Source organism: Anser anser (genome assembly GCF_964211835.1).
Source record: "Anser anser genome assembly, chromosome: 12".
NCBI lineage: Eukaryota > Metazoa > Chordata > Aves > Anseriformes > Anatidae > Anser > Anser anser.
Genome location: NC_139733.1, coordinates 10,245,721 through 10,270,282, shown reverse-complemented (window position 1 = coordinate 10,270,282; position 24,562 = coordinate 10,245,721). Strand labels below are relative to the sequence as shown.

At 45.3% G+C, this 24,562-nt stretch overlaps 1 protein-coding gene across 3 annotated transcripts in view; it reads right to left on the bottom strand.

Moving 5' to 3' along the window:
- LOC310880246 (uncharacterized protein) overlaps positions 1 to 24,089 on the bottom strand; it is a 44,131-nt gene extending 20,042 nt beyond the window's left edge. The window contains exons 1-2 of one of the 3 annotated variants that reach the window (XM_083795782.1): positions 23,989 to 24,078; positions 5,421 to 5,564 (exon numbers count right to left, since the gene is read on the bottom strand). The gene's annotated coding sequence lies outside the window, so the exon portion shown is untranslated. Of the gene's footprint in view, positions 1 to 5,420; positions 5,565 to 23,555; positions 23,580 to 23,988 lie in introns of those variants that run through there. The other 2 variants (XM_083795780.1, XM_083795784.1) reach the window with 2 other exon arrangements.
- Between the last annotated feature and the right edge of the window lie 473 nt (positions 24,090 to 24,562).

Genomic DNA, 24,562 nt, shown 5'->3' with positions numbered 1-24,562 from the left:
TTTATTTAAATATATATATCACTAGAGACAAAGCTGTATGCCTACTGCATGAATGTAGTGCAACCACAAGGACTAGGCCAGAACCTGAATTGTTATCCATTGTATGAAATGAAGAAATCTTTATGTGGCAAGGAAATATAGAACTTGATCCTACAGCACTAAACCAGAGACAGTTGACCATCCACTTTTAACAGTGCTAAAGAATGTTATTAATATTGTAGCGATTAAATCTCTAGTTAGAAAGTGTCAGGTAACTAAATTGGCACATGCAGTTCTACTTCATCCTTATTGAGCATATATTGGATGATAGCATCTTTAATTTCATATCCACACTTCATAATTTCATTAGCACTTAAGGCCAAGAGAAACAATTAGATCATTCTGTATATAAATGACTGTCATTTCATCATTACCTTGGCCTGAGTCCAAAACTTTTGTATTTGACTGAAGCATCTCTCCCAGAAAATTATGTCTTCTTGATTTAAAGACAGCATGGGATGAAGAATGTGCCACTACTCTTGGACATGTGTTCCAGTGGTTAATCCCCTTTAAAAAGGATGCCTAATTTACAATTCGATTCCTGTGCTTTCAGATTGCAGGTGCTGGTTCTTATCATACTTTCCTCAGATAAGCACCCAGCCTACCTATTCCCTACCTCCCCTACTCAGCGATACTCCTACACTGTTATCAAGTCCACTCACTATTCTTCCAAAAAAAAAAAATTAAATAGAATGAGCTTCTCAAGTGTCACGTTGTAAAGCTTTCTTTCTCTCATTTTTTTTTTCCTAAAATCATTTTTGTGTCCCTTACCTCAACTTCGAATATTAATACCTTTTAAGAAGGGGGACACCAAAGCAGAATGCCCTGCTTCGGTAGCTGTCTTGACCCCCATTAAACCAGAGGTAAAATTAATTTCCCTTTACCACTCCTGTGGCTTAACAGCCAACGATCATACAAGCCCTTTAAGCAACATAAAGCATGATTTTTTTCTGCAGCATTTCCATCCATTTCACAAGTTGTCCCTTCCACCCAGTTACATTGCTGTTTCTTTCTGCCCTTGTTGGCCAGTTCTTTATTACACTGTGCAACCCTTTTTCAGAAGGCAGAATTATCTGTTTTGACCTGGACTTTTTAGTGGCAATCCTTATCCCACCATTTAACTGCTTTCCAAACAATTAACTGCTGTGTTCATCACTGCCATATGATATGATAGTAGTCGTATATTTTAGGGGCAGGGGAATTAAGATCAGTATTTTAGGTATCAGTAGCTAAGTAGGAAGTTGCCAGTAAAACAGTTTTACCACGTGCTGATTCCATCCAGCTAGGTACGTGAGGATCCCATCAAAGCTTCCCCCGGGCAGACTGGCAGATCACGTCCCTGTTCCCTCTACCCCTGCCTTCAAATCCCAGGATATCTTCCCCTGGGCAGCCTCAGTGCCAGGAGGTGAGCTCTGAAACACAAAACTGGCACTCCCTATCTTCAGTGTACATCAAACAAGCAGCTAAAACAGAGACCTGGATCCTGGTCGCCAGACGCAGCACAGAACTGCTGGGGCATTGTCCACCCTGCTTCACCTGGAACTCCTTGTAGGAGCTGCTACAGAGCGGTGCAGCTTCTGGCCGAGGGCTGAGGCACGGTCACAACAGCACCTTCTGAGGAAATTTCTCTTGCAGAGGCCCCATGAAGGAAGAACAAATGTGAGCTGAACCAATCAGCAGAAAAACAGCAGCTGCCAAATCTAGAGGACAAGAATCCTTCAAATTCCCTCTCCGTAGAGGTAAAATGAAACAAAACAAAATCAGCAAGGTTTCTACTCTTGAGTGACTTGCTAAGAGATGTATGTCCTGAAATGGATTTGTGCATTTGCAGTGACACTTGCCCTAAATGAGGGCTAGCTTGTGTCTGTGAGATAGCTCCCAGTTTCCTCTAGGAGCCATCCAGATTTCACCACAATGCAGTGCAAGTCTCTGCCTGCCTTCCTATTCCTTATCTTCACTCTTCCAGAAACCAGACTGGTCACCATGGTATAGCACGATATACGTAGACTAACACCAGCTGTAGATTCATTTGTGTATAATTCTTTTCTGTTAGACAGGCGTATATAAAGAGTTTCATTCACTGCTGTCCTGATCTTGTCAAAACCTCTCATGTGCACAAACCTGTATCTTATAAACATAATGAAAACTAGTTTCACGGTAATTGTTCTATATATGCTTATTATTCAGGTTGTATTAATGAATATTTTAACTGGAGATTAGGCTGAGCTGTGATTTCCACAAGATAATAAATAGATTTGCTATGCCCTATTTTATCATTGTAATGGAAGTGTGCCTCATAATGTTATATTTCATAATTCTTTTATATTATGTTCAACAGCAATTCCAACTCTCTGGATGATGCAGGGTTGCAAAATCTGACTTTGAGAAAATTGTGGACTTGCTGGAAAGCCTCCAAAAACCAGAGGCCTAGAAATGAGAGGTGAGCATGGGAAGTGAAGAGAGAGCAGCTTTGCCGCAGGCAAGAAAGGTACAGGTGGAATTAGAAAGAGCTCCCACCTTGCTCTGTACAGCCACGTGGAGACATTGTGAAGGATGGCCTGGAGATGGCCTCAAAGGACCTTTGTAAAAATCGACCTTCTACCAGTAGATCCCAGAATCATAGAACATAGATAGCTGAGTATGAATGAAGACCAGACCACAATGAGAAAGTAAAGGCTATATAATTCTCATTTGTGACCAAAGGGAACCAAGAGCATCACCAGAGGGCTCCACAGCAAGCTGTCTGTATCAGAGGACCACCCCCTGGCTAAGAGGTAGAGTAGAAAGGCTATGGCTGAGGAGCAGGCTGGCAGGCATAGCAAGCAGTGTCCCAAATACTGGGGGGCAGGCGTACATATGGCAGAAGAATGCATGTTTGTGTGGGAGACAGCTCAGGCCCAAGATTATCCCATTGGTGCCCATCCTAAGGAGCAACACAGAATGTTTGAAAGAAACGAGGATTTTACTAGTTTTCCAGTTTAAAGGGTTGGGTTCCTCTAAGAGAGATGGGGTGTAATATGGACAAGTCCATCTCCTCCATGACTGAATAAGGGCCAGCCAGAAGATTGCAACATGCATCTTAGGAGGACTCCCGGAGTGATTGTGTCCTTCTTCCAAGGTTTCTGTAGAAAATTATCAGGAAGTTCTCTTGCATGTCCCAGCAAGAGAAGCAGATGTGTGTCCCAGACACTATGTCAAGCACATTCACGCCAAAGGAGAACAGCAGTGTGCACCACGCTCCCTTCCCTTTGCAGCGTGGATCCTGTGTGCTGCTCCAAGACATTTACTGGAATCCTTCTAGGTCTTAAATGACTGAAAGAAGTTAAAGCTCACATACACTTCTGAATGCCACCAACTTTCTTATGATCAGGCTGAAGTGTTCATGAAGTCAGGCTCCTTTGAAAAGATGTCTGCAAAGAACCAATGAGCATACTGATGGATTGGCTGCTGAGCCAGTGCCAGGCGCACAGCACAGGTACAGCCTGCAGGCTATGCCACTGGCAAGGTCCTTGCTGTTGTTTTTTTTCCATTCAATCTTACGACAAACAACCGAGCTTCAGAAGGAAGCATTCCCTTCCCCAGAACAGAACCAAAGCAAATTTGCTAGCCACGGGTGTAATATGTAAGGACCTAGAGCTAAAAGGCATTGAGAAGCAATCACTAAGGTGTGAGAATTACTGAGTAAAGCCAAATGACCAGATTAAGAGGATGCCAGGGCAGGGGACTAAGACTTTAGTCTCAGTATTACAACTGTTGGGTGCAGAATGCATTCTGTATTTGAAGGATGATTACAGTGCGACCCCATCGTCGTAATGGGTGCAAGACAGCACAGCCCTAAGTCCCTGAACAGATGGAGAAAGCAACTTGTGTTGTCCATGGCTGAGACACAGCTTGCAGCAGATTGTTTAGAAAGAATTGCAGGGCACTGCCTATTTTCCACGTATGTCCTGTTTTTACCCGTTATTTCACTCTCCCTCAAGGAAAGGCATGTTAACATATGACAGAAGAACACATTTTGTCTTACCGATGTCAAAAAGCTACTGAGAGAGAGAAGGGGAGGAAAAAGACAGCAAAATGGAAGTGCCTGAAGGGTTGCTCCTGTTCCTTTATGAGGAACAACCCATGTCCTAGGGAGAAATCAGGAATGCTGTTAACCTCAGAGATGCTCTTTACACCGAGGAGGGCAGGTGAAATTCTCTGTGTTACCACACAGTGGCACTCTCCCCATACATTTCCCAGAGGTAAACTGCATTTCCCCCCCACCCCATTAACAAGGTATCTGTGAGTGTAAATGCCGCTGAGCAGACGGGTTTCAGAAAGCACTAGTAACAGAAACACATGCAGCTCGGAATCAGCGGAGATGGTCAAACACCTGCATTGACAAAACAAATATTAGCTGATTACAAGCTGTTAGAAACCAAATAGTAGGAAAATTGGATTTAAAAATTGCTGGCAAATCTGCTCTTGGGATTTTTTTTTTTTTATATATATTTTCTCTCCTCCCACCCTCTTCTCTACACACCCTTCCCTTGCATTTCAATTGTCTGGCTTCACCATTTCAAGATCTCAGGCACTTCATGGCACTTCTGTCCTCTGCAACTGTGGCAGCACCACAATAAACTCTGGCAAACCATTTATTCGCCCTGCCCTCCCCCAAGGAAGAGCCCCAGAGACTCCCAAGCGAATACACACCCATCAAATCAATCACCGCTGCTAGACACACTTCACACGTGGATTTATTCAAGGTGAGAATGGTGCGTGGATAGGACTGTGGCAGAAAATTGCACTGGGCAAGGCAGAGTGAGGGAGAAGCAGGGATGAGTTGGAAAAGTACCCTTCATCCTGGCTTTCCTGATTGGCATTGTTTTTTTTCTTCTTAATTGGTGGAAGTCCAGGGACAAACACAGGCTTTGATCTTTATGACCTAACCACTGCACACACTGCACAGAGACAAGGTGTCAAGGCTGGTATTTGTATTGATGCACACAAACGAGATGAGTCCTACATGATGTGAAAAATCTTGTTCTGCCCTCCTGCTTGATCTCAGGACGGGGCCATGTGCTACAGCAGGTGGGAACCTGCCTGCTCATGATGAAAGCTGTCTACCCATCACTCTACCCCAACTCTAAGTCATAGATCGTATTTTTGGGTGGCTGCAGATAGCAACTCAGGTATATTTATCCTCCAGTAAGGTTGACAACAGCTGAATACCTGTAGCCCAAGCAATGCCTGGAAGTTAGCCTTGAGCCCTGCCCTTTCCCGCTTCCACCCTCACTCCTCCGTTTGCCCAGCCCTTATGAAAGGCCTTGTGCCCTGATGACAGCAATGCCAAAGGTGAGTCTGTAAGTGACAGTGAATTGTGGCAGTAAAGCATGCAGTACCTTCAAGGTGCAGAGGGAAGAGGGGGTCTTCAGAAAGGGTCCTATCAATTTCCAGCTATTTCTGATCAGTCTCCACCTTTGCAGCTGCCAGTTCAGATGAGCTAGGCTAGCTGCCAGTTACCCAAGCAGAAGAATTCCAGATGCCTACAGAGATCAAAAAGATTATCATGCATATACTCTATAAACACCAGTGACAGCGATTCAGCTGGGTGAGGAAGCTCTCTCCAGAGCCAAACCTCTGTTTGGAGGCCGGGCTAGAACAGTGACTCCAACAATTATCACATAGGATTTTACCTCAGGTGACTTTGCCTACCCTTTTCAGGAAAGAAGCTTGGGTAGGAGAGCAACATTCCTTAGGAGAGGCAATTCCATTCTATATGAGAAGAATCACTCCAGAACATATGAGAGAAGCACATTCATGTTAGCTCAGGCTGTGGTTTTCTTTGGAAAACTTTCCATTTTTATTGAGAGACGCAGTGGACAGTCAACCCCTACCCATACTCTTCCATCCTTAGCATAGTCTCTCAGTCATGTCTCTTCCAAGCTGAAAATAACTTCTCATTCAGTCCTATACAGAAGCCATTCCAGAAACTCAAAGCCCATCACTTTATACGCACAAGGACTGTTTTTCTCTGCATGCCTCACTTCAGTTATTCACATGAAATTTCATCTGCCATTTTATTGCCTGGTCATTCAATCTCAAAGTTTTTCAACAGTTTTTCACTGTTGGCCATTATCTTTGCAGTCTTGAATAACAATTTTATCAGCAAAATCTGAAGCCCACTGTTCATTTCTGAACATGTTCTACAGTACAGATCTGAGCACAGGTGCCTGAAACTCCCCTGGAAACATCCTTCCACTCAGAACTCAGGTAACTTTTCTTGCATTTTCTCCTACCCTCTGCTTCCAGACTCTTTGCCAATTACTTATACATCTTAGAACTGTCTCTCCTAGGCAATGCCTGCTCAAGTTCTTGATTTGTTAAGGCTTCTGGCAAATTGTTCTTATAGAAATCCAATATCATCTGGATTGACCTTATCTATGTACTTTTCAAAGAACTCCAAGAGGTTTGCAAGTCAAGCCTCTTGCCTCTACAGAAGGGATGTTGACTTTCCCCAAACCGATTTTATTTATCCTTTTGTTGACTATTTTTTCTATTATACCTTTTACTAGTTTATATACTATATATGCCAAGCTTACAAGCCTTCGGTTTCCTGGATCCTCCCCAAACAATTTTTTAAAGATTGATGTTATATTTACCTACCCTGCATGCTTCAGGTGCCAAGAAATTTTAAGAGAAATGTTACACACTGCCTTTGGCAATTCAGCTATTTCATCCTTGAGTTCCTCAGACCTCAGGTGAAACCTTCCAGTCCTGGCAATTCATTAGCATTCAAGACTGCTTAAATGTTCAATTCTGGATCCAAATCACAAATCTGTTTTGCCAAGATTTTATGTTCTATGACAGAGTAGAGGAGCAAGAAGGAGCTATCAACACCCTCACCAAGCAGCCAGGGGAGAGAGCTCAAGGAAAGGAGGCTTATGAGAGCTGGATATAGAGCCACATGCACATCCTCCCACACCAACCCCTCTCACAAACCTACATGGGAGGGTGGCCTCGTTACAAACATACCAATGATCACTGTACTCAAGAAGTAACAGTGAAGCTGAATTACATTTCTCCAGTACCAATCCATACCAAGAGCTCCTGTTCTGACCGTCTTGCACTAGTAACTGCTACATACTCATGAATCAGGAAATGAATGTGTTTTCAAGTAGTTTCATTGTCCATCCATTTGACCAAACAGAGCGTTTTACTAATTGGTTGGTTATCTTGGAATGGATGCATATCACTCAGGTTAACCCATTTAGCCTGATCAAAGACAACTGACCATTGGAGAGCAGAGCCCTGGTGGGGTCTTTGCTAACCGCTAAACTGGGGTGCTTGGATGAATGAATAAAGGAGCATGTTCCAAAAAAAGAGAAGATAACAGAGGCTGTGTTTATGAAGCATTCACATTATGAAGGGCTGAAAGAGGAGGAGGTACTTCAATGCAGAAATATGGATGGGAAGACCTTTTCCACTTAGATATCAAGAAGGCTGGGACAGGAGTTGCAATGACTGAGCTCTGCTGGCCTTCCTTACCCCTCCATCACCCCCTGATATGGATGCTATCAACACAGCTAGCACCACAGTCAAATGGTACAAAATAGTCACCTTTATGCAGATATTTTATTAATAGGAAATGAAAGAAGGTAAAATATAGTCTCACTGTGCTGCGCTCTGCTCCTGACACTGGGACTCCCTGCTGGTACGCCAATGGCAAAATGGCTTGCACCCCCAGTTCTCCTGATCACAACGCTGTAGGTCCAAGCCCTTGTCACACCCCAAGGGCTACAGGATGAGTTTCCTGGGTTGCAGAAAGCAGGGGAAGGGCACACACCCACTGCAGGACACCTGCAGAGGGATGCATAAACTCATGCATACCTCAGAACAGATGTTGCATTTTGCTTGTATCCGGTGTTGCAGATTTGGGTGCCAAAGGAACAGAAAACACTGAGCTTAATGTTAAAGGCTTATAAGATGTGATTAAAATATTTACAGCTTTAGCAAAACCCCAATAATACCTCTGGATTGCATGAGATTTTTTCACCTCTGATTTGTAGGTTAGAAAACTTCAGCAACACACCCGTGGCCTTGAAAACAAACAGATTTGAGAAGCTGCAATGTCAGCTAAGCCCACAGACCTGGGCCTGATGGTTTACTCTGCCATCTGTCCGTGGTATTCACACAGGCTGCTGGCGTTGCCCACCTGCAGGCCTCCTCTCCTGTGTCTGGTGCTGTGCCACCCCTGAGAGAAGGCAACCTCTCATTCTGCAGGTGGTCTCTGCATTCAGCTACTCTACTCCCACACCCCCATAGGCCTCCTTCATCTCCCATCCCTAGCTGGCTTGTATTTTGCGGATTCTCTGCAAACCTTCCTGTCCCTTTTTCACACCAGGGGCTCTGGGAATTCTTCATTCCCCCAAAGGACTCTGTTTGCTCCATTTCTCTCCTCTCTCAACACATGCACTTCACACTTCACACATATTCCCCTTACTACACTTAGTGCAAGTGCACTTTGTTCTCTGCAGTTTCTCACCTGGGCTTTGAAGTTACCCCCTTGACAAGGAATTGATACGTCCATCTTTTTTTTTTTTTTTTTAATCTCAGTGCCTGGATTACATCTGCATCCTATGCTGAGAAGGCTGAACCTCTTTTTCCTCTTCAACAAAATCTGTAGTTTTCCGTCCAGAAACCATTCCTGAGCATTACAGATAATCAGATGCAGCATCCACTGCTGGCTTGTCACAGACAGATAATGCAGAGGCAGGTGCTTCCTTACTCTTTCACCTTGCTTCTTTAATGGCCAGATCAAAAATGTTAACAGTGTTACAGGAATTAAAATAAAGCATTTGGGCTCCCCGAGATGTTTGCATTAACTAAGTGCCAGGCTTCTGAGTGATTTCAGTGCTTGGGGTGATACCGAGGCTCACCTCAACTTTGAATTTTGATACTGGGGTACAGTTTCAATCGAGGTAGAATTCAGGTTCCACATATATCAAAAGTGTTCATTAATAAGAAAAGGGAAGGGGACTAAAAGAACAATCCTGCAGAAAAATCAGTCTATTTTGAAACATCATCTCAGCTAAAGCAGGGAATGGAGTCTTCAGGATGTTAACCAGGTCTGGACCCTGCTGTCTCATGAAGAAAGCAGAGGTCAAGGCATGAAGCACAAGGATGTCTGTAAGCTCCAAGTGCCTATGAATGAGTGAAATTAAGCAATTCTGGCTTTGGAAAGTCCTGCGCTGGTATCAAGACAATAAAAGAAACCTGCTTATCAGACTGCTTGAAAGCCGAAGAAAGCAGGCAAACATATCCCTCAAAGCAATCTGTTTTTCTGATATTTATCTCCTGTTCACGGAGTTTCCTCTGGGTTTATTAGGAAGCCGGTAGCATCTGGCTCTTTGGAACCAAGTTCATCTCTTACTCCTGCAGTACTGACTTGGCTGGTCACCACACCTTCCAGAGCCTGATGCCTCACATCCTGCAGGCTGTCAGGAGGTGGGATGGCTTGCTTAACGAAGTAATCTAGCAGGAGAGGCGATCAAAACAGGGAGGGGCAGAGCCGACCTGACAGGCTGCAGGTGTGCATGTGGGAGCCCATCTAAAATTTCAAACTCTTCTAAAGGAAATCACGTGGAGATCAGGCATGGGATCCATTTGCAGGGGAACAATTGGCATTCCTTCTCTGGCCCTTCCATACGTCCAGCACCCCGGTGATGCGATCTCCTCCTCCTCCTCCGTCTCCCGTTGCCGATCCGAGGCCCCCTCCCTCCCACACAGCACCACGCCATCCCACCTTCTCCCGCCGTTCCCACCTGTGTCCACCACTGACCCAAGGCGCAGGCGCTCGCTGCGGCTCCTCATTACTGCTCAGAATTTTCCATTGCCCTCTGCAGCCCTCATGGTTATTATACTCTCATCGCCTGGGCAAGTGAACTCAATCTTCGCTTTTCTGATTTTCTATTGTCTGTTTATTAGATGGACCCTTTGTGAACTCAGCAGTTCACACTCTCCTGTGGTGCCAAGTGTAAAATTAATATTGACTAAAAAATCTGGGCATTTCTTTCTGGCCAGAAAGGAGACATTTCAAATTAATGGGAACGTTACAGCGTTTCACACCCACTGTCATCTTTCTGAAACCTCCAACTCGCGCGGCTCATTTCTAATTGCAGGTATTAACTCTTAATGGGCCTTGTCTGTTCCGGGCAGGAGGGTGCTGCCCTCAGCTAGCCCAGAGCCCACACTGGGGACTTGCTGGGCCCACCCATGGGCAGCCAGGGAGGCAGCAGCGTGTCCAGCAGCTGCCTCGCCATCCTCCAGCTCCTGCAGGCGGCTCCTTGCTGCTAGAAAGGGGAGAGGTGCTGGCTGAGAGCTCTGCCGGTGCCAGAAGCTGTGGTAGCAGTACTGCGACGGGGTAAATGGCCTATTTGGCTTGATCTGAGAACACAAACCTTTTTGCTAAACATCACCAAATATTCCCCAAAGAGACAGAACTAACTGCTACTAGCTCAGGCATTACAGAGAGGAATCCTTTACCAGCCAAGAGTAAGCAGTGACTCTTGGTGAGGAGGCCCATGCCACGAAGTCCGTTGCTTGGGTGTCACTCTCCAGACCTCGCTCCACTTTCACAGAGAAGCGCCAGTGTTTTCTAAGGGGCATCACTGCCCCAGCACCACTGCAGAGCTGTCCCAGAGCACAGCAGGGAGCTGCTTCCCTGCCTGACAGTGAGCCTGATGCCTCCTCTGCGCCGTGAGCACCGCATCCCCATCCCACTGAGCCCCAGCACATACTAACCCACCTCTCAAATCCTGACTGCCCTAAGGTTTTAGAGGTGCTGGCAATCAAGTTTGGGTTTGGTGTATTTCCACAGGCAGTTATGGCTCAGTAATAGATTGGGGGTTTCAACTGATGGATCAAAATCCCCCAAGGAGCTCAAGAAACACAGTCCAGGGAGGAAAAGAGGATTAGTGGCATGCTGAACATGCAGCTATGATCTCAGGCTAAAGAAATCTTGCTCTTGCATTCCTTGCACACCCTAACCCTTTACAGCCAAGAGCTCTTTGCCAGCCTCTTAAAACACAACATAAAGTAATTACACTGGCATAACACTGTTACCACTAGTACCTTTGTGCACTTGCACAGCAAGCGTAAGGGGGGAAAACTTAGACTTTATTATCACTTCAGATAGCGTTGGAAACATGAAACATTTGAGAAACACTGAGCTAACAAACACAACCATTTTTTTCCTGTTGTTTTCCCCACTTTCATGCATTGTCCCAGCTCAGACCATTCCTGCTACAGAAGACTCCAGTATCACTGCTTTTACTTTCAAGAGGAAGATAATACCAAGTAAATGCTTGTTCTCCAATGAAACTGGACTGAACAAGTCTCTCCTGCTCACATTAAACACATTGTAGACTTCAAACCATATTTTAAATGGAGGAGTGGGGAGGAGTAGTGCAGGATTACTGCACCTACAAGAGAACTGAGGCACAGCGAAGTGTTTGTCACATCACAGGCCAGTGTGTGACCAGGTACAGAGCTCCCACCTTCAGCCATAGCAGAGAAAACAAAGTTCCTTTTTTTTTTTTTAAATTATCATTATTATTTAAAAAGGGACATGTGGTCTCTAATGCTTCACCTGTGAATACTTAAAATAATTGGATCTGGACAGATTAAAGGCAAATGACAGTTGTTCAGATGAATGTAGTGTACTATATGGAGCTACAAAAACTGCCAGAAGTACTTGATTTTCAGATTATACCAGCCGTAAAAAAATACGGATCACAGACTGCTGTCAGGAGAGGACAGCGAAAGCTTTCCAAATGTAATGTCAGATTACGGCAACTCAAAACTGCACCTGATAAGCCGGGCAGTGTGTAATGAACCCCCTTGCCCAGCACAGCTGAGCTACAAATGTACAAGTCCATCTCAAGCACAGCCAGAAGGGTTTGCTACTATGCATGTCTACACAGAATCCTGCCAATCCCTTCCCAGGAAAGTGGAAAATTTCAAAATACCTGATTGGTTCAACCGTACTGTAGTTTCTGACGTGAGGAAAAGACAAAAGTTACAGCTTTTGAAATCCTCGTCCTGTGGCTTACAGGAGGATATATAATGGCAAAGACGCACAAAGAGTTAAAAACCTTCACACAGTATGAAGAATTTTACTTTGCTCAACCAAAAATTGCAAGTGTCCTTTGAGAAAAGCAGCAGATTTTTCATTTTGAGAGATCTTAAAAATGGAAAAAACAAGTACTCCAAGCTCTCCATCACCTTAAGATAAATCAGCCTAAGGAGCAGATTACTTCTCTTTTGTGGTCCCTATGACCTACCAAATCGTGGGGGCAAAATGGTGGAAGACCAGGTGAGGACAGGCTGGTAGCAGTCACCCAGAGCACAGTCCTGCTGGCCAGAGCAAGTCATTTGTGCTGCATGCCTGACAAAGGTCATTCTTTTGCCCCTCATCTTGGTGCTTCAAGATGCAAGGAGACTGAAGCTTTGAGAAGACAGAACCGGCCCTCATGCTAGAAAACCAAATGTCAGTCTGACATGAAATGTGTGAGTAGTCCCCAGGAATATCAAGCTAAGCACCAGAGTGGGTGATTGCAGGACCAGACAGAAACATGCCGTTTGTATGGAAATATGGCTTTGATAAATAGATTTTTCTTCTTCACATGAAGCCAAAAAAGGTAGGGAGGCCCACACCTGTGCTTGGTATGACCCTTGCTATTCAGTAGTCAGCTGAGATCTGACATGGCTTCATTTGCTGATACTTGGCTCAGTCTGTTATGAAATGGCCACAGTGACAATTGTTCTTGTGCTATTTCCCTAGTAAAGATGTAAAAGGTACATTTTACTTAGCAGTTGTTTATGGCTGAAGAAGGTAAACTTCTCCAATAACCATTTAGTAATGATTAAGGCATGTTAGGTTTTAAAGCTCTAGATTACAATAACCTTTAAAAACAAATTGTTTTCCTTTGCATTGCTGCAGGGCAGAGTAAAGGCGGTTAAGGCATCTTAATTGCATTTCCACTCCTAGCATGTTTTTAAATTATGCTTTGACTACAATTCTGAGGTTTCTAATACTTCAGTTGTAGGCATGTACTCTGGGAAGAAAAAAAATAATCAAAATACCTAAAAACCCTGAAACAAAACAAACAAGAAAACAGAAGTGTTTCCTGAAATGAACTGTCAAAAAACTGGGGTAAGGACAAAGGGGTTAACATCCACACAGCACAGCAAAGGACAGCTCCATATATTGGCTTGGTCCAGAAAGTTTTGTGCTTGAGCCCCTCAGATGTAGGATGCTCTGACATAATTGTCTCCCCTTGGCAATCCTGCTTCCAGGCCTAAAGCAAAGGGGTCTTTGCCAGCTCAGACACCTCCTCACTGCGCAGCGCTGCTGCTGTGCACCCTCTCGCACCTTTTCCCTGGGAGTAACCTACTAGCCAAATCTGACACCCAAATATCACAAGTGAAGGTGACGCATGCAGGGACCCAAACGAGGCAGGTGATGGCAGGGGGCTCCTCTGATTTACCACAGAGCTCTTCACACAGCAGGCTTGGGGCAGATCTATTGAGCACAGCCCTGAGGGGCTCATTGCAAGGTTTTGGTGTATTAATTCAGGGGGCAGAAATTAATCTGGATTGCATTGGCTGGAGGTAGGTGACAGTATTTTTTGTTCCTTAGATGGCAGTGGTTGCTTCAAGCACAGGGTCACTGTATTAGCCAGCCTGTTTCTCACCACAGCTTTAATAAGATGTATGAGAGTGCAGCACTCACTCCCAATTTGTGGGAAGTGGTTTGAAAGCTGTTCTCTACCTCCCGGGCTCACGTGTGATGTGGCTGGATTTACAACCTTGGTTAACTTACGTAGGCTTTCCAATTTGCATCTATTTCCTGAAAGATTCAAGCCTAAGGAAAGTGGATGCTAATGTAGAAGCCTGTATTTGGATTGGTGAAGCAGATAATCCAAGATTAATTTCATCTGACAAAAGAAATTTATTATTACAGTGTCAAACTCCGGTGTGTAGCTAGTAGCCCTCAGCAAGACTGGAGATGTGGCTCAGCACCTGTGTTCATGCACACAGGTGCTGTTTGAAAGTGCCTTGGGAGATTGAAGTGATTCTGACAGGGGCAGAAGTCTCTTTGAAAGAGAGGCCAAGAGCATCTTATCTTTTCACCTGGCTTTTGGCTGGCTGGAGCACTGAGCCTGGGCGCGATACTGTAGCAACTATCAAACATAAGACTATGCTGGTCATTGATGGGTTTATGATAGCCACAAAGGAGAAATAATCCATCTCTAGCCTGGGCTTGAGATCCTTCACAGAGCAACACACGAGGGTCTGACAGGGAGATCCAGTGCCCTGAATCTCATGCACTCCCTTACCACTCTGGGAAGCAAGGGGTAGAGATAAGCCTCGGCCACTCACGTAAGCTACGTGCCATGCAGGGCAACACCAGATGGGTGCAGCAGTCCTTCAGAAGTCTACAGAGCAGATCTAGTTCCTCAGACACATACAGAGGACGTTCAAAGTCAGCCGCCTCAAATGATGCAGGTCCCTCGCCTGTAACAACGAGTGTCAGTGCCTGACACTCGTCTCCATTACATCCGCAGCTTGAGAGGAGACGTTACCCCGACTCGAGCCATTATGGCAACATTAGCTGCTCTCCTGCATTCAGAAGTGATGGCCAGTAGGATCTCTGTCTTATTGAACATGTTTTCTTTTACCCAAAAACAGCATATCCAGGTGCTTGTGCAAAGCCTAGAGCAATACTGCCATGGCCCTGAGCCCTGCCCCTGCGTGAGGGAACAGTCCTGTCCCCAGAGCTCCTGTGTGAGAGAAACATCTCTGTTTATGCTATCACTGCTAGAGATGGAGAGAAGTAGATAAACTACTTTCTGCACTTCCTATACTCTGTAATAAAAACTGTACCGGAATGATGTGTTACAAAGTACGACTGCAGAGTAAATGGTACAAAATGAAAAATAATAGACCGACTCCAGCCGAATGGAGTACACACACATTGCTTTGCACAAGAGGCTGGCTCTTCCACCAGCAGCAAGACTTACCATTGAGGGCTATTTGACACTCCCTGTTTTAGCTCTTCAGTTGAGACTGTGATGCCTTCTGAGGTTCTCAAGGGGAGTAATGGGTAGCATTCAGGCTACACACTCACTGCAGCATATTATATCTAATTTACAGTAAATCGCTAGCACTTCACTGATCTACAGAGCTGGCCCCACTTGCAGGAGCAGAGCATTTCCTTGTACCATTTAAGCCACATCCCAGTGCAACTGCCACAGCCCTTCAGTTCTCTGCAGCCACCCTACTCCTGGCTCCCCAAGGCTTCAGCTTCTCCCTAGATCCTACTTATGGTGGTGACAGCGAACAAAAGGGGTTTGCACCAACACCTTGTGGGCTGCATGCACTGTGCTGTTCACTTCCGCCCCTTGCTCAACACTAGCATGTAGACAAGCAGAGGCAAAAGCAAACAGCTGGTTGTTATAACAACACATTAGAAAACTTATTAATCATTTCTCCTACATATTAAGGGACTCCTTCATCCTTCATCTACCTGCCAGGACCAGGTTCACTGCTGGTGATAGCTGTTGACATTGCCATGGGCAAGGCAGCAAGACAAGTGCTGTGTTTCTCGACTCTGTCCTGCACAGATGAGGTCACTGCGAGCTCTGCTGCTGACTTCAGTGAAAGCAGAGGCTTGGCATTAGGTAGGTCAAAGAGTTTTCTAAATTCTTCTGATGACCCTAATGCTGCTCCCAACTCCCAGTCCCAGAGTACTTTACCAATGCTCATAGCTTTACTTTATTCAGTATTTTGTTGGACCAGCACTTTGAGAAGAGATGCAGCACATGAAGGAACTTTGCCAGCTCATCCCACTTCACTGCAATACAGCCAGGATGGCCTCCACAAGGCCTCCATGGCTCATGCAGCCCTGGAGAAGGGCTCCAGTTCCTGATGTAACACCCACTTGTTACCGGGCCCCTGGAAATTGGACTGTCATCTGACCCCGCAGTTATCAGGTAATGTTGGTTTTTAGTTATTGCATGTTGGTGACTGGTCACAGAACAACGAGTACAGGGGGAAGACTTCTGGCAGCACACTTCTATGAGTGAGCAGTTTTCCAAGTCACCTTCACCTACCAGAAAACATCTGAGCAGTTGCTTATTGTTAAGGCAAGCTCCACGTACCATTGTGGTTTCTCTGCTATATTCACAGCAGCAGCAAGCCCATTATCCAGAGGACAACCCAGCAGGAAATACCCATTGAAACAAGAAATCCAGTTATTGGATGAATGAACTCACTAGATCTAAACCATGGGATAGGTAAACGTTGTAATGCTGGTTACAGGGTGCTGCCTCCTGGCATCATGCTTGGAAGAGACCTTGAGCACATGCACCCCTCCTTTAGTAAGGGAACTAGGGCAGGCCCAGGGGGAAACCCAGCACAGACCAGTAGGTTCCCCCAGTCTAGGTGATTAATGGAAGAGCATTAATGATATTTATCAGACTCTTAGGGCCCATTAACCTTCAGCACTCTGATTCTTGCAACCTCAAATATTTCATCCTTCAGAAGAATGCAAAGCCCTCATAATACAACATTGTACAGAGGGGAAAAGAGGAATGGGACCTTTCCGACCCGTGCTATGCAAACAGCTTACATACTGGAGCACAGGATTTATTCATATCCATCTTGGCATGAATAAACGCCAGACCTAAAGCAATCTATCTTTCAGACTGTGGCAGAGTGAGCTGGCTCGATGACCTGTTGGGGTAGCAATTGCCCCTTGATGGTTACAGAAAAAAAATCCATCTGATCCATGCCCTGAAGATGATTTGAATTCCCCGTGCTTGCCTCAGAGAAGACAGAGTGATTACAGGCTTACGCCATCTGTGTTGGGGTCCTAACTCCACATAAGTGCCCCCTGGTGCAGAAGAACCACGTCATGAGACACGACACTGTCTTCCTGCTGTCGAACTGCATCAGTTTCCTTGGAAGCAACAACTCATGGTGACATATCACCACCACATAAAGATGCAACACTACCAATATTGTAATGATCCATAAATCTTAAAACAAATCTTGAGCCTTTGAATTGTGCTACAAGCTATAAAGACCAACGGGGGGAAAAAAAGTGTCTTTCACATTGTGGAGAAGGTGACAGCTCAGAAAATAAGTGCTGGGAGGCTAGGAAAGCACTGGGGAAAGGCTTTTTAAAATGACCCACAAAAGAAAAAATCACCAGGGTCTGATAGAGATCCTCATCTTTCCTGCATTTAGCTTATGTGTCACATGAGCTCAACTCCCTGTCAAAACAAGTTCTGTTTTGCTGCTGTCAGCACAGTGGGCTTAACGTAGCTTAAGAAAAACATCTCACAGTATTCTTTATACTTCATATATCACCTCCAACAAGCCAGATAGCAGAAAACAAGCTGCTACTGTGCAGCTGATTATTGGTGATCATGTATGCAGGCAGACCAACACTGGAAGAATACTACTAAGTTCTGCTAAGATCTGTTTTTAGCTACGCAGAGAGGCAACGAACATCGACTCGGGGAGCAATTGGCTCAGGGAAATATCCAGACTGCCTGTTACCTCCAGAAACACAATTCCACATTTTCAGCACTAACAACTGCACCAGGAGAACAGACTAACAAGTCCCTTTTACATGGTACCTGTTTTTAAAGAACAGTGTAGTTGTTGACTATACAAGGCATTTTTACACATAAAGAGAATTTGAAAGAAGAGACAAAAGAGTTGAGATGGAATAGATGCTAAGAAAGAGTACTACAATTATAAACGTTAAAGCAAAAAAATGCCATTTGGTCTTTTCCTTCCTCAAATATTTCGGCTGCTAATCTAGCAGAGGTAGTAAGCCGCTCCATTCCTCCTTGTTATCTTATTTTGGCCAACTCCATTCCTACGGATGCTATCTGTTCTGCACACACGGTAATTTAATACAGCTACTGGCTGCAGTCACAGAATGTTAAACAGTTACCTATCTTTGTTTAATTGCAGAAAATCAGGACATTCTCCTAACAGCATGGTAATAAGAACTTGGGGGATACATCCCTGAAATAACTCGTGTCAATTTTCTAAAACATCAGCCATTTAATTCAGGAGAATCCCAGAAGATATGAAGATGATTTCCTCATTCCAAGGTAGTCCTGCCAGTGTTTCACCGTGAACCATGTGTCTATTTTGTCTTGCATACCCACCCTGTGAAAATATCTCATTTTCCACTGATATTCAAGAGGGATTTTGTACTGCTCTCAGCAGCAAGCATTACAGTCCTCATCCTCTCTGCAGAGATTTGATGGTTCATTTCCTCTGCCCAGACTAACTTCGTATTGTCAATATTGCCCTGCAGTTCTGTATAAAAAAAGCACATGCAAAATATTCTTATTTTACTTTGAGCAGGTAGTTCCTCATCTGGTAATTTCCTTACACAGCAAGCTAGTAGCGATAAAACAGGTTTAAACTACAGCTCAGTATTAAACATCTTTCTCCTGAAAGCTTCCATGATAAATTCTTGGCCATTCCTGGAGATGTGCTCAAAGTGGTCTGTGCCAGCTCCTTGCTGAAGAACCGCCTCAGATGCACCAAGACAAAAGCCCAGTTTCCAGATGTTACAGAGAACACAGAATAACTCTGCTCTTAGCCCCCCAAGAAAAGCATTGTTTTAAGCCAGACCGTGCCAGCATCCCAGCTTGCAGTGTGGCAATGCGAGACGTGGCCAGGAATAAGGCAGGAACACATAAGCTGACTTCACCACTGCACACCATGTGCTTCTTTCTCCTCCTCAGAGACTGGCCCCACCATACTCACAGCAGCCACCCCGACAGCACCGGCCCGCCTGCACAGGCAGCACAGCCACACTCGGTGGTCAGGGTGTCCTCGTTAAACTCCTTGTCACCTCACCAGGCAGCAGTGATACGAGCTACGTGTCCCCTTCACACACACTTGCTTCACCTCTTCTGTCATGCAGGCGCTCATCAGGCCGGAGTGGAGAAGCCACTTCTTGTAGGCCTCAGCACCTGCATCCACCCCCCCCCGGCCCCCGTCAGCCGTGGGTTTTGCACCCCGGGACATCTCGCTGAGAAGAGTTGGCTCCGAGGCTGTTCCGTGCAGCATGCTAAACACTGTCAGCCTGTACAGTCCCACTGGGCAGCTGCTGTACACACTTATCTCTGTGCAGCCAGGCTCTGCCATCTCGTTGGCTTAAAAGAAATGTTAATTTTTCCCCTGTAGAAGAAGGAGCTGGATTCAATCCCTGTTCCTACCCTTTTTCCTCCCGTTCACTCTATCACAGCTTTTCTCCCCCTTCCTTTGTAGCTGTACGCCTCAGGCTACAGCAGCGTCCTGGCGGTCCTTGGGGCCAGGCCAGCTCCCCTGAAGCCACTGCACATTTCACCAGCTTCTGCTGGGGCAGGGCAGGGAGTCAGGGCCCCTGCTGCTGCTTCAGGCTCCCTTAGCGAGCTGCCTCAACCCTAAAACCTGTTTCATGTGGAGATTAGCCCCGTCTCACTGTGGGATGCTCTAGATTAGGAACACAGAGGGATCCTGAGCAGCCAGCAGGGACACAGCCACCGGTGGGGCACCTAGCTTCAGCATCCCTCTCCTCAAAAGCAGCGTTATCAAGGAGCACCCCATTTTTTACCGACCAGAAAAGTTGTCCCACTGAGCAACACAGAACATATGAGGAATGGAGAAGACAAAGGCTGCAGGATCAAAAAGAATTCAGTATTTCTTAGGCGTAGAGAATGCTGCTGTTTGGATTACTCCTGTTTTTTCAGGGAGTATAAGGCAGCAAACGCATCCAAAGCAACTGCTCACATTAGGCAGTGGTGGTACCTGCACAGACCCTGTAGCTGTAAGAACAGCTTGTTTCATTCTCCCTTACTTCTCCTTTCCCCAAATCATCAATGAAGTGTGCTTGCCTTCTGCTCTTCCTCATTATACCTTTCTGTCAGAGAGGACCTGAATCAGCAAGACAGACTGTACTGCAAACCTGGACCTGTATTTCAACCTTCCTTTCACTTGTGGGGAGGGAAGGAAAGGGATGTGACCTCCTGTCTCTTTGAAAAAACAGGGCAGTAGCCACACATGCCTAAAGCCACCCATTCTGCACGCAGGAAGAGTCCTGGCATGACACACCTCTGGCTATGGCACGTCCCCAAGCACTTGCAGTCAAGCCCTGACACTTTGTCAGGCTCAGCAGTTCACACTGTGATGGACCCATCCTGAAAAATAAATTTGGTACCAGACAGCAGCAGGGCAATATTTATATGGTCTTGCTGTCACCATGCCATTGAGATTCAGAATACAGCATCGAACTAACAACAACAACAAAAAAACTGCAATTAAGAGCTGGATGATGGGAAGCAGAAAGTTCTCACCTGCCACTGAGCCTTTCAGACCAAACTGAAATTACCCACTTGGATTAAATCTCTTCTTCCTAAAGACAAAAGCACAGCTCGCACATTTCCAGTTCATTGATGAAATATGGGTGACCTTGTCAGAAAGCCAGACTTAAGTACAAACCTCCTGATTTCTGTTCCTAACTCTGCCTCACATTGTCTCAGGCAAGTCACCTCATCTTCATTGCTCAGCTTTCCCCCCTGCTGAGGGGAAGGTTATGCTGCAGCAGGCTCTACTGAGCTTTATTCATGCAATCCAGAATCCATCATTGCTACCTGAGTAACATTTTTTAATTTTATTTTATTTCTTGAACACTGGAAGTGTTCATGCACTGATAATGCATTTACACACATGCACACGCAGACACACAGAGTAAGCCTCTATCTAGGAAACTATCTGAGCATTTCATCCTACTGAAGGAGGCAGGAAAGAACACACATACAGCATGAAAAGAAAACAGTAGTGTCCTGAATGTTTTCATCTGGACAAGAAGCAGGGTGTCACCTTGCCAGGCTTTAGCTCCCCTCTATTTCTGTCAGGAGCTGCAACTCTGCACCCACCACTGACTGGGTCACACTACAGATCTTTTATCACCATCCCAGTCTTTTCCTCTTCACCTGGATGTCCCTGCACAGCTGTTCTGAGCACACACACTTGACAGTTCTTGCATCCATTCAGGCTGTATCTAAATACATTTTGGTTAGTATCCAAAACCAATGGCATGTTCAGTTCTGCTAAACACAGCCCCGGAATGAGTCTTAGCAAAGCCTGTGTGGCCAAAGAAGTCTCTCAAGAAGAGACTCGAGTTTTCTTGCTAACTGGTGATAAGTGTGTACTGGTTCCTTTAACAACTGCTTTCATATAAAGGAAAAAAATGACGTGAATAATGATAATAAGCCATCAGATGGAATAAACTGTCTTATACTGAGCATCACCACCTTTTCTGGGAAGCCAGGCTGAAATTTTGAATTTCAATTTAGTAAGGGGAAGGAGAGATTGCACACTTTGCAAGAAAAATTGTGTGCATGTATTCTACAAGGAATAAAGGAATATTGTTTCTGCTAGGAGTGGGAAGAGAAGGAAAGTGGTATTTTAAGAAGCATTACTGCACAGAAAGCAAGATTTATAATGGGGAATTCCTTGTGTCAAAGCCATAAGAGTGCTTGTTCTCTTGCTCCTCTCAGTCAATATGAAATATTCACACAGAGAAGAGTGATTCTATCACCACTTTTATTTATTTTAATTGTTAAGGTCTGATATATGCAAATAAATACAAGCATCCACATTTTAAAAGCCTTTTTAGACTTGAGTTTTATGCAGCTGTGCTCAAACCACTTTAATTCAAGCAGGGGAGAAGCAGGGCATGGCTGTGTAGTTGCAAACAGTGCCGTTTCCTTGGCTAGCAAGCTAGTGTATGTCCACTGGGCTGAGGTAACATGTTATACATACTCTTTTAGTTCAACTCTAATGTAGAACAGAACATTTTACCTTCACTCAGTGTGAAGGTAGTTGCTCTTCATTCTGGTGGTTCGAACAACGGCACTTCACTGCTCAGTGAGGATAACTGCCCGGGGCCATCCACTGCCTGCAGCTGAGCTCTGGTATCTTGACCACTCGTAGTAATACAGCCTTAGAGTGTAAAATAATCCACCCAGACTATGGACAACCACTCCTATGAAGTTTTTTTTTGTTTGTTTTTGTTTTTTTCCTGCATACAGTACTGCTTCAAACACCTACGCCTGAATTCATTTCATCCCATAAAACTGCCAGCCTTTACCAAACCATGGCCACAAGGGCTCCGTGTCCAGCTGCCAGGTGCAAAGAAGAGGCGCAGTAACACGCTCAGCAGCAGGCAGCATTTCAGGTGCATCCAGCTGATGCTGTCGGGTGTCCAAGTGCTGCATCGGAGCCAAGCTATGGCATCCTACAGTGCATTAGGACTTTGGCTCGCTTTAGGCTGTTGCAAATGAAGACCACTAACCAGAACAGTTTTGCTCACTTGAAAGCAAAGAAATCCTACATTTATCTCAGTGGTCAATGTGAGTGTTTGGGAGCAATGCCAAAGCAGTATTTCTCAGCCTGGCTGAAGGGTTCGTAACTCAGCTGAGTGCGTTCACATCAGGGTGAACACCCTGATACACCAAGCAGCCAGTCTGGGAATACTCAACATGCTAGTTCGTACACCATTTTGTTTCTATTACTTATTAGATATATTCAAAATAGCTTCAAAAATGAGCTGCTTTGTGACCTAAACATTTAGGGGTGTGCCCATGGCAGGCCAACCTAGCAAAGAGAGGAGTCACATAACGCAGATGCCACTAAATGGAGCCAACTAACCAGTGCCTGGCCATTGCTGCGCCAGAGTATTGGTAGCAATGGGTGACAGTATTGCAACTAGAACAGATCTAAAGAAGGCAAAGCTGAGCAGAGAGGAGTTAAGCCTCCACCTGAGCTTCCTCCCTGAGCACAGCCACTGCCAGCTTGGCTGTGCTAGCGTTAAAGACAGCATTGCAGAACAAGGGGTGAAGGGATGGCTTTACGCTTCAGCAGAGCTGCAGCCATACAGGAGAGCCGGCAGGCAGCGGACCCACTCTGTTTTCTCTTGGAGCCCTATAAACCCTGAGTGGCTTCTCCTAGGAAGGAGCATGTGGAGGGAAGGCCCTTCTCCGAAGCAGCTATAATTACTACCTCATGTTTTCATTTTCATACTCCTTGCAGCTCATCTCTGGGGCTTGGCTGAGGCTTATCAGCTGCCCCACCTCAGCTAGCCCAGCTTGTTTCTTGCACCACACATTGCAAGGGCTGCCCTGCAGCACCCTTGTCCTTGGGGCAGCAAAATGCTCTTGCAGCTGTACTGCCAAAAGATCTTCAACCAAACTGCCAAAAAGCTGTATGTGCTCTCCAGACTGCTCAGTTCTAGGGAAGAAAGACAATCTGTTTTAACTCTAATCCCTCTCACCCTGAGCTAGTGCTCTGTCAAAGGAAATATAATTACACCCAACAGCTGAACCATAAGACTAACACAGTTGTGCTGGACTCTGCTTCCTCATCTCCCATCTTGGGTATTAAAAGGTGCTTACCTGGGTGCAGCCTTACCAGTGGCTCCAGACAACCAAATTACTACAGTTAGGACATGATTTAGCCAGAAGGGATGGGATCACTCTCATTCCCACATCCTACTAGTTTTACATGGCTGGGGATTAGCTGCCTGAATCCAGCTGTGCAGATAAGGACCTATAGCCTCTTCACCACCCTGCTAATCTCACCCTTGAGTAACAGAAAAAAAATACAATTAGAGTTAAAAATGGACAGAATTATACTTAAGTACAGCAGCTGTCATTTTGCCCTCCACAAAAACTGTTTTCAGAACAGGCTCTCACCTGGAAAGTTTAAGAGCTAACGCAAAACTACCAACCCCTTACCTTGGCTCTAGCTCATGCTGTTGACCCTGTATGTTCCCTAGCGTCACTTCACAGCTTAAATTGGAAAAAAAGATCAAGATTAAAAATATACCTTTGAGCCTCTAAATCCCAGAGGCCCAGTTCTTCCTTCTAGTCTTCCCAGAAAAAGCTGCCTGCTCAGGAACATCTCTGCAACAATGGTCACAGTCAGAAAGCAAAGGGCCCTGACCATGATATCAGTCTCACTTTATAACCCAGCACTGTCCCTGCAGGAACCAATTGCTGCAGCAGGGAGGCTGGAGGCAGCAGATAAGCCTTAGCCAGGTGATAGAGATCAGCTGCCCGGTTATCAAGGGAATACAAAAATCAAATAGATTTTGATTTGGTAGTTACAGCTTTTCATATATCCTGGGAAAAGAAAAGAGAAGGAGCAGAGTAGGGGGAGGGAGGAGAGAGGAGTCTTTTCCAGGGTGTTATGGTGTCAGATCTTTTTAGCAATGGATTTCTAGGTTAAGCAGTTACTGAGACATGTGGCTGCAGAGAACTGCAGTCAGAGCAGGCATTTGTAGGAGGGAACTGAAAGTGGTGGAAGAAAGGCAAAGCAGACCACATCTAAGGGATGCAAATCCTGCCTGAAGTAAGCAAGATGCAGTATAGCAATTCCCAACAGGCACAGAAGCAGAGAC